The sequence below is a fragment of the Triticum urartu genome, chromosome 5 (genome assembly GCF_003073215.2).
Source record: "Triticum urartu cultivar G1812 chromosome 5, Tu2.1, whole genome shotgun sequence".
Taxonomy (NCBI): Eukaryota; Viridiplantae; Streptophyta; class Magnoliopsida; order Poales; family Poaceae; genus Triticum; species Triticum urartu.
The window spans coordinates 653,117,951-653,127,695 of record NC_053026.1 but is presented as its reverse complement, the minus strand read 5'-3'; positions in this window follow the sequence as shown (position 1 = coordinate 653,127,695).

Here is a 9,745-nt window from a genome sequence, read left to right as displayed (position 1 = left end):
TCAACCTTATTTTACATGGCAGCTGTTGCCACATGAAACATCTGTCACAAAAAACAGTATGTAGCCCACATGTGAAGTATAGCTACTGATAAAACATAGCATGGGACAAAAAATATGTGCAAACAAGGAGGGAACACTCACACATTTCTTCAGTGTGAGATCGAAATCACCATGCGCAGCAAAATACTTCCTTAGGATTTCATGGTGGAAGTCAACATCCCATATTTTGCAGGTCACACTGTACTGCATGATCGTCTTGTCGGGACAAATATCCATATGCCTGTTGATGAAGTCAATCCCAACGAGTTTAGCATCAGATTCCATATTAACCTTGTGCTGACATAGAGTGGGACTAGTGTCCTTTAAATCATCAAGAGTATATCCAATAGCAGCTCAATGCTTCCTTAGAACTTTCAATAATCTTTCTTCTTCATGTTCTGAAAGGTTAGCACTAGTAATAACATGATATATCTTCTTTTCATCAAGATAAGCATATTTCAAAGTGTCTGGCAATTGTTTTAATTCAAACATAGGATCACCTTTAGGTGGAGGAGGACCTCCTAGAGTTTCAATAGGCAACTTGTGTTTAAGCAGAGTACATTGTACAAAAAGAAAATCTGATCTATCCCATTTCTTTCATGCATATGTAAATCCTTTTCATGGTCTAACAAATATTGTTCTAGCGGATCAGTAGGAGGTACAACAATAGAAGCAAGACCAATTTTTCATCCTTACTAGGCAATTCTTTTTCATGAAGCTTTCTACTAAACTTGGAAAAATTAAACTCATGAGACTCATCACCAAAACTAACACCGACAGTTTGTTTCTCACAATCTATTTTAGCATTAACGATGTTCAAGAAAGGTCTACCAAATATAACGGGACAAAAGTCATCTTGTGGGGAACTAAGAACAATAAAATCAGTAGGGTATTTTGTTTTCCCACACAAGACTTCAACATCTCTAACAATATCAAGTGGTGTGATGGTGTCTATATTAGCAAGTTTAGTAGTGGCATCTATTTCTTCTATTTCAGCGGGTGCTATGTCATTCATATTTTCTTGATATAAGGTAAAGGGAATAGCACTCATGCTAGCAGCTATGTCGCATAAACCATGATAACATTGATCTCCTATTTTAGCTGAGACAACGGGCATGCCAACAACGGGTCTATGATTATCCGTTCTATTGGGTTTGTCAATTCTAGTAGCTTCATTACGGAAGTAAATAACATGCCCATCTATATTTTCTTCCAAGAGATCCTTAACCATAACAACACTAGGATCTACTTTAATTTGTTCATCAGGTTTAGGTGTTCTAATATAACTTTTGTTGACCACAGTTGAAACTTTAGCATGTTCCTTTATCCTAACAGGGAAAGTTGGTTTCTCTTGGGGAACGCAGTGTTTCAAAATTTTCCTACGATCACGCAAGATCTATCTAGGATATGCATAACAACGAGAGGGAAGAGTGTGTCTATGTACCCTCGTAGACCAAAAGCGGAAGTGTTTAGTAACACCGTTGATGTAGTCGAATATCTTCACGATCCAACCGATCAAGTACCGAATGCACGGCACCTCCGCGATCTGCACACGTCCAGCTCGGTGACGTCCCTCATACTATTGATCCAGCTGAGGCCGAGGGTGAGTTCCATCAGCAAGACGGCGTGGTGACGGTGATGATGAAGTTACCGACGCAGGGCTTCGCCTAAGGACTACGACAATATGACCGAGGTGGAAAACCGTGGAGGGGGGCACCGCACACGGCTAACGATCAACTTGTGTTTCTATGGGGTGCCCCCTCCCCGTATATAAAGGAGGGGAGGAGGAGGAGGGCCGGCCTCAAGGGGCGCACCCAAGGGGGGGATTCCTACTCCTAGTAGGAGTAGGTTCCCCCCTTTCCTAGTCCAAGTAGGAGAAGAAGGAAGAAGAGGAAGAAGAGAAGGAAAGGGGGGCCGCCCCCTAGCCCTAGTCCAATTCAGTTTGGGCTAGGGGGGGCGCGCCACCTCTTGGCCTGCCTCCTCTCTTCCACCACTAGGCCCATAAGGCTCAATAACTTCCCGGGGGGGGGGGGGGGGCTTCCGGTAACCCCCGGTACTCCGAAACTTATCCGAAACGACCCAAACCATTCCGGTGTCCGAATGTAACCTTCCAATATATGAATATTTATGCCTCGACCATTTCGAGACTCCTCGTCATGTCCGTGATCTCATCCAGGACTCCGAACAACCTTTGGTACATCAAATCACATAACTCATAATACATATCGTCATCGAACATTAAGTGTGCGGACCCTACGGGTTCGAGAACTATGTAGACATGGCCGAGACACATCTCCGGTCAACAACCAATAGCGGAAACTGGATGCTCATATTGGCTCCTACATATTCTACGAAGATCTTTATCGGTCAAACCGCATAACACCATACGTTGTTCCCTTTGTCATCGATATGTTACTTGCCCAAGATTCGATCGTCGGTATTATCATACCTAGTTCAATCTCGTTACTGGCAAGTCTCTTTACTCGTTCCGTAATGCATCATCCCGCAACTAACTCATTAGTCACATTGCTTGCAAGGCTTAGAGTGATGTGCATTACCGAGAGGGCCCAGAGATACCTCTCCGACAATCAGAGTGACAAATCCTAATCTCGATCAATGCCAAATCAACAAACACCATCAGAGACACCTATAGAGCATCTTTATTGTCACCCAGTTACGTTGTGACATTTGATATCACACTAAGTGTTCCTCCGGTATTCGGGAGTTGCATAATCTCATAGTCATAGGAACATGCATAAGTCATGAAGAAAGCAATAGCAATAAACTAAACGATCATAGTGCTAAGCTAACGGATGGGTCTTAGTCCATCACATTATTCTCTAATGATGTGATCTCGTTCATCAAATGACAACACATGTCTATAGCTAGGAAACTTAACCATCTTTGATTAACGAGCTAGTCAAGTAGAGGCATAATAGGGACACTTTGTTTGTCTATGTATTCACACATGTACTAAGTTTCTGGTTAATACAATTCTAGCATGAATAGTAAACATTTATCATGATATAAGGAAATATAAATAACAACTTTATTATTGCCTCTAGGGTATATTTCCTTCAGTCTCCTACTTGCACTAGAGTCAATAATGTAGTTCACATCGTCATGTGATTTCACACCAATAGTTCACATCTTTATGTGATTAGTTCACATCTTCATGTGACTAATACCCAAAGGGTTTACTAGAGTCAATAATCTAGTTCACATCACTATGTGATTAACACCCAAAGAGTGATCATGTTTTGCTTGTGAGAGAAGTTTAGTCTACGGGTCTACAACATTCAGATCCGTATGTATTTTGCAAATTTCTATGTCTACAATACTCTGCATGGAGCTACTCTAGCTAATTGCTCCCACTTTCAATATGTATCCAGATCGAGACTTAGAGTCATCTAGATTGGTGTCAAAAGATTGCATCGACGTAACTCTTTACGACGAACTCTTTTATCACCTCCATAACCGAGAAATATTTCCTTAGTCCTCTAAGGATAATTTTGACCGTTGTCCAGTGATCTACTCCTAGATCACTATTGTACACCCTTTGCCAAAATCATGCTAAGGTATACAATAGGTCTGGTACATAGCATAGCATACTTTATAGAACCTATGACTGAGGCATAGGGAATGACTTTTCATTCTCTTTCTATTTTCTGCCATGGTCGGGTTTTGAGTCTTACTCAACTTTACACCTTGCAATACAGGCAAGAACTCCTTCTTTGACTGTTCCATTTTGAACTACTTCAAAAATCTTTGTTAAGGTATGTACTCATTGAAAAATCTTATCAAGCGTCTTGATCTATCTCTATAGATCTTGATGCCCAATATGTAAGTAGCTTCACCGAGGTCTTTCTTTGAAAAAACTCCTTTCAAACACTCCTTTATGCTTTCCAGAAAATTCTACATCATTTCCGATCAACAATATGTCATACATACTCCCTCCGTCCGGAAATACTTGTCATCAAAATGGAAAAAAGGGTTGTATCTAGAACTAAAATACATCTAGATACATCCCCTTTTATTCATTTTGATGACAAGTATTTCCGGACGGAGGGAGTATATACTTATCAGAAAGGTTGTAGTTCTCCCACTCACTTTTTGTAAATACAGGCTTCATCACAAGTCTGTATAAAACTATATGCTTTGACCAACTTATCAAAGCATATATTCCAACTCCGAGATGCTTGCTCCAGTCCATAGATGGATCGCTAGAGTTTGCACACTTTGTTAGCACCTTTAGGATCGATAAAACCTATTGGTTGCATCATATACAACTCTTCTTTAAAGTGTCCATCAAGGAATGCCGTTTTGTCATCCATTTGTGAGATTTCATAAAATGCGACAATTGCTAACATGATTCAGACAGACTTAAGCATCACTACGGGTGAGCAAATCTCATCGTAGTCAACACCTTGAACTTGTCGAAAACCTTTTTGCGACAATTCGAGCTTTGTAGATAGTAACACTACCGTCAGCATCTGTCTTCTTCTTGAAGATCCATTTATTCTCAATGGCTTGCTGATCAACGGGCAATCCAACAAAGTCCATACTTTGTTCTCATACATGGATCCCATCTTAGATTTCATGGCCTCAAGACATTTTGCGGAATCTGGGCTCATCATCGCTTCCTCATAGTTCATAGGTTTATCATGGTCTATTAACATGATTTCCAAAATAGGATTATCATACCACTCTGGTTAACCTACGAGGTTTGGTAGTAACTTGATCTAAAGTTTCATGATCATCATCATTAGCTTCCTCACTAATTGGTGTAGGAATCACTGGAACTGATTTCTGTGATGAACTACTTTCCAATAAGGGAGCAGGTACAATTACCTCATCAAGTTCTACTTTCCTCCCACTCACTTCTTTCGATAGGAACTCCTTCTCTAGAAAGGATCCACTCTTAGCAACAAAGATCTTGCCTTCGGATCTGTGATAGAAGGTGTACCCAATAGTTTCTTTTGGGTATCCTATGAAGACGCACTTTTCTGATTTGGGTTTGAGCTTATCAGGCTGAAACTTTTTCACATGGGCATCGCAACCCCAAATTTTAAGAAATGACAACTTAGGTTTCTTGCTAAACCACAGTTTATACAGTGTCATCTTAACAGATTTTTAGACGGTGCCCTATTTAATGTGAATGTAGTTGTCTCTAATGCATAACCCCAAAACGATGGTGGTAAATCGGTAAGAGACAACATAGATTGCACCATATCTAATAAAGTACAGTTACAATGTTCGGACACACCATTACACTGTGGTGTTCCAGGTGGTGTGAGTTGCAAAACTATTCGACATTGTTTCAACTGAAGGCCAAACTTGTAACTCAAATATTTCATCTCTACGATCAGATCATAGAAACTTTATTTTCTTGTTACGATGATTCTCCACTTCACTCTGAAATTCTTTGAACTTTTCAAACTTTTCAGACTTGTGTTTCATTAAGTAGATATACTCATATCTGCTCTCTTCTGTGAAGGTCAGAAAACAACGATACCCGCCGTGAGCCTCAACACTCATTGGATCACATACATCGCTATGTATTATTTCCAATAAGTCAGCGACACACTCCATTGTTCCGGAGAATGGATTCTTAGTCATCTTGCCCATGAGGCATGGTTCGCAAGCATCAAATGATTCATAATCAAGTGATTCCAAAATTCCATCCGCATGGAGTTCCTTCATGCGCTTTACACCAATATGAGCTAAACGGTAGTGCCACTAGTATGTTGCACTATCAGCATCAACTTTGCATCTTTTGGCATCAATATTATGAATATGTGTATCACTACGATCGAGATTCAATAAACCATTCACCTGGGTGTATGACCACAGAAGGTTTTATTCATGTAAACAGAATAACAATTATTCTTTGACTTAAATGAATAACCGTATTGCAATAAACATGATCCAATCATATTATGCTCAACACAAACACCAAATAACATTTATTTTAGGTTCAACACTAATCCCAAAGGTAAAGGGAGTGTGCGATGGTGATCTTATCAACCTTGGAATCACTTCCAACACACATCGTCACCTCGCCCTCAACTAGTCCCTGTTCATTTTGTAACTCCTGTTTCAAGTTACTAATAATAGCAACTGAACCAGTATCAAATACCCAGGGGCTACTATTAACACTAGTAAAGTACACATCAATAACATGTATATCATATATACTTTTGTTCACTTTGCCATCCTTCTTATCCCCCAAGTATTTGGGGCATTTCCTCTTCCAGTGACCATTTCCTTTGTAGTAGAAGCACTCAGTTTCAGGCTTGGATCTAGCTTTGGGCTTCTTCATGGGAGTGGCAACTTGCTTGCCATTCTTCTTGAAGTTCCCTTTCTTTCCCTTGCCCTTTTACTTGAAACTAGTGGTCTTGTTAACCATCAACAGTTGATGCTCTTTCTTGATTTCTACCTTCGCCGATTTTAGCATCGCGAAGAGCTCGGGAATCGTTTTCGTCATCCCTTGCATATTATAGTTCATCACGAAGTTCCAGTAAGTTGGTGATAGTGACTAGAGAACTCTATCAATCACTATCTTATCTGGAAGATTAACTCCCACTTGATTCAAGCGATTGTAGTACTAAGACATTCTGAGCACATGCTCATTGGTTGGGCTATTCTCCTCCATCTTGTAGGCAAAGTACTTGTCAGAGGTCTCATACATCTCGACTCGTGCATGAGTCTGAAATACTAATTCAACTCTTGGAACATCTTATATGCTCCATGGCGTTCAAAACGTTTTTGAAGTCTCGGTTCTAAGCTGTAAAGCATGGTGCACTAAACTATCAAGTAGTCATCATACCGAGCTTGCCAAACGTTCATAACGTCTGCATCTGCTCCTGCAATAGGTTCGTCACCTAGCGGTGCATCAAGGACATAATTCTTATGTGCAGCAATGAGGATAATCCTCAGATCACGGATCCAGTCTGCATCGTTGCTACTAACATCTTTCAACATAGTTTTTCTCTAGGAATATATCATAAATAAAACATGGAAGCTATACACGAGCAATTGATCTACAACATAGATATGCAAATACTATTAGGACTAAGTTCATGATAAATTTAAGTTCAATTAATCATATTACTTAAGAACTCCCACTTAGATAGACATCCCTCTAATCATCTAAGTGATCACGTGATCCATATCAACTAAACCATGTCCGATCATCACGTGAGATGGAGTAGTTTTCAATGGTGAACATCACTATGTTGATCATATCGACTATATGATTCACGCTCGACCTTTCGGTCTCAGTGGTCCAAGGCCATATCTGCATATGCTAGGCTCGTCAAGTTTAACCCTAGTATTATGCATGTGCAAAACTGGCTTGCACCCATTGTATGTGAACGTAGAGCTTATCACACCCAATCATGACGTGGTGTCTCAGCACGAAGAACTGTAGCAATGGTGCATACTCAGGGAGAACACTCGTACCTTGAAATTTAGTGAGAGATCATCTTATAATGCTACCGCCGTACTAAGCAAAATAAGATGCGTAAAGGATATGGGCATCATCATTTTGTGCCGTTGATCTCCATCTCCAAAGCACCGTCATGATCACCGTCGTCACCGGCTTGACACCTTGATCTCCATCGAAGCATCGTTGCATCTTGCCAACTATTGCTACCGCTTAGTGATAAAGTAAAACAATTACATGGCGATTGCATTTCATACAATAAAGCGACAACCATATGGCTCCTGCCAATTGCCGATAACTGTTACAAAACATGATCATCTCATACAACAATTTAGAGAAAAATTCACTACAGGTCCTATTACTTGCGCTGGCGCTAGCTTTAGTCCCTGTGGTTACAAATAACCAAAATACAATCACCAAACTTGCTCTAGGGGGTCATCTACGGTCCATTATATGGTTTTGTGTACGTATGTGCTGAGATGGCTCTAGTCAACCGATGCCAAGTGTGCATTGACTGCCACATGTGCCCAGCTCGCTCGAATATGCATGCACACAGGGGTTGTTTTTGCAAAACTGACAGTTATTAAAAGATCCCCTCCCCACCTGGTCGGAACGAGCCACCTGGTCGGTCCGACCGAGCCACTCCCCTGCTTCTCCCTTCTCCCTTCTTCCCTAGTTCGTCGTCACTGCCAAGGTGGTTGGTCGTCTCTGGCGTGGGCGAGCGTGGCGATGGCACCATGAGCTCATCGTTGGACGATGCGCCACCGCCGTCCGCGCCATTTGGAAGGGGCCTGCGTGACGTCCCTCTCGCACCGACACGTCGTGACGACCATGCCTCGACGCCCCTCTATGGTACGTCACCGCCGCCGGTAGGTTCTGTACTCGATCTGTCCATGAAAGCTCCGGGGAAGAGCTTGCGTTCGAGTCAATTACACAAAGGTGCTAGGGTTTGGGCTATTTCTCTCCCCTTTTTCCACGGATGGTGTAGGGTTTAGGGTTTTAGCAGCGGACGTTTAGCAGGGCCACAGATCAAAGCTAGGGTTTCTGATGGGCTATGGATCTTGTATTTAGAGATGGTCTAGGGTTTGCATAGCAAAATTAGGGTTTGATTTTGGATATGTTAGGGGAAGGCCATGCTCGCTTCTCCCCTGTTTCTTTGCTTTATATGGCCTGGTTGTTGATCATGAGATGAGATGATCGTTTTGCGCATGAGATGATCGTTTTTCCCATGAAAGATCATATATTTGGTCAGTGGAGGCCATGAATCCATGCTTTCTTTCTACAACATGTATGAAATTTGCTCTGTAAGATAACTGAATTTTTATGTGTTAACCTGTCTGAATATTGACATGTCTGAACTTGATTTAGTACAACAACTGACATTGACACTGAGCATTGCCACTTTGCTTGTTTTGGTCCAATTACATTACTTTACTGCTTGCTCAGTACCCTTGATTAGGTCCTCCTTAATCAGTTAACTGAGCTGCTGGTGGTTTGATACAGTAATTGAACTTTTGGAGTTAACTGAATATTTTCAGCTTGACCGAACCTTCATAAATGTCTCTGTTTATCTTGTCTAAACATTGTAACTTTGAATGTTTTACAGGACCCCTAAGCAACCACTTCTCTGTTGAGGTCATACATGGTGGCTATTTCCTTTGTGCAGGCAAGCATAGGGATTACCACAAAGGCTACTCCATTTGGTATGACTACTGTGACATAGATAACTGGACACCTACTGTTGTTGCTAGTCTGGTTGAGGAAATTGGGTATGAGTTTGAGGGCAGGATCATGGCTTATTGGTGTGTTCCTGGGTTGATAGTGTACAAGAATGGATTAAGAGAGATTAAGATGGGAGACAACACTATGACAGAGAACATGAAGGATTGTGCTATGAATGGGAATCATTTTCAGCAAATATTTCTTGATCATGATGAGAGCCTGAGATCATATATTTCACCTGTTCCTGTTCATTCTGATGATGAGAATCGTCCATTTGCCAAATTCAGTGGAAGTAGGCCAAAGAAAGAGCAAGTGCATGATCAAGATGAACAGGAAGAACACCATGTTGAGCAAGTTGTGGTGGCACAGGAGCAGGCTGAGCAAGATCAAGATCATGAGGCTGAGCAAGGTCTAGTTGAAGATGCACTATCAGAAAGTGAGGAAGAGTAAGAAGAAGAGGATTACATGCCAGGACCACCTCAACCAGGAGGGTACATGCATGCATTTCAATTTGAGTTCAGGGGCAGAAGAAAAAGC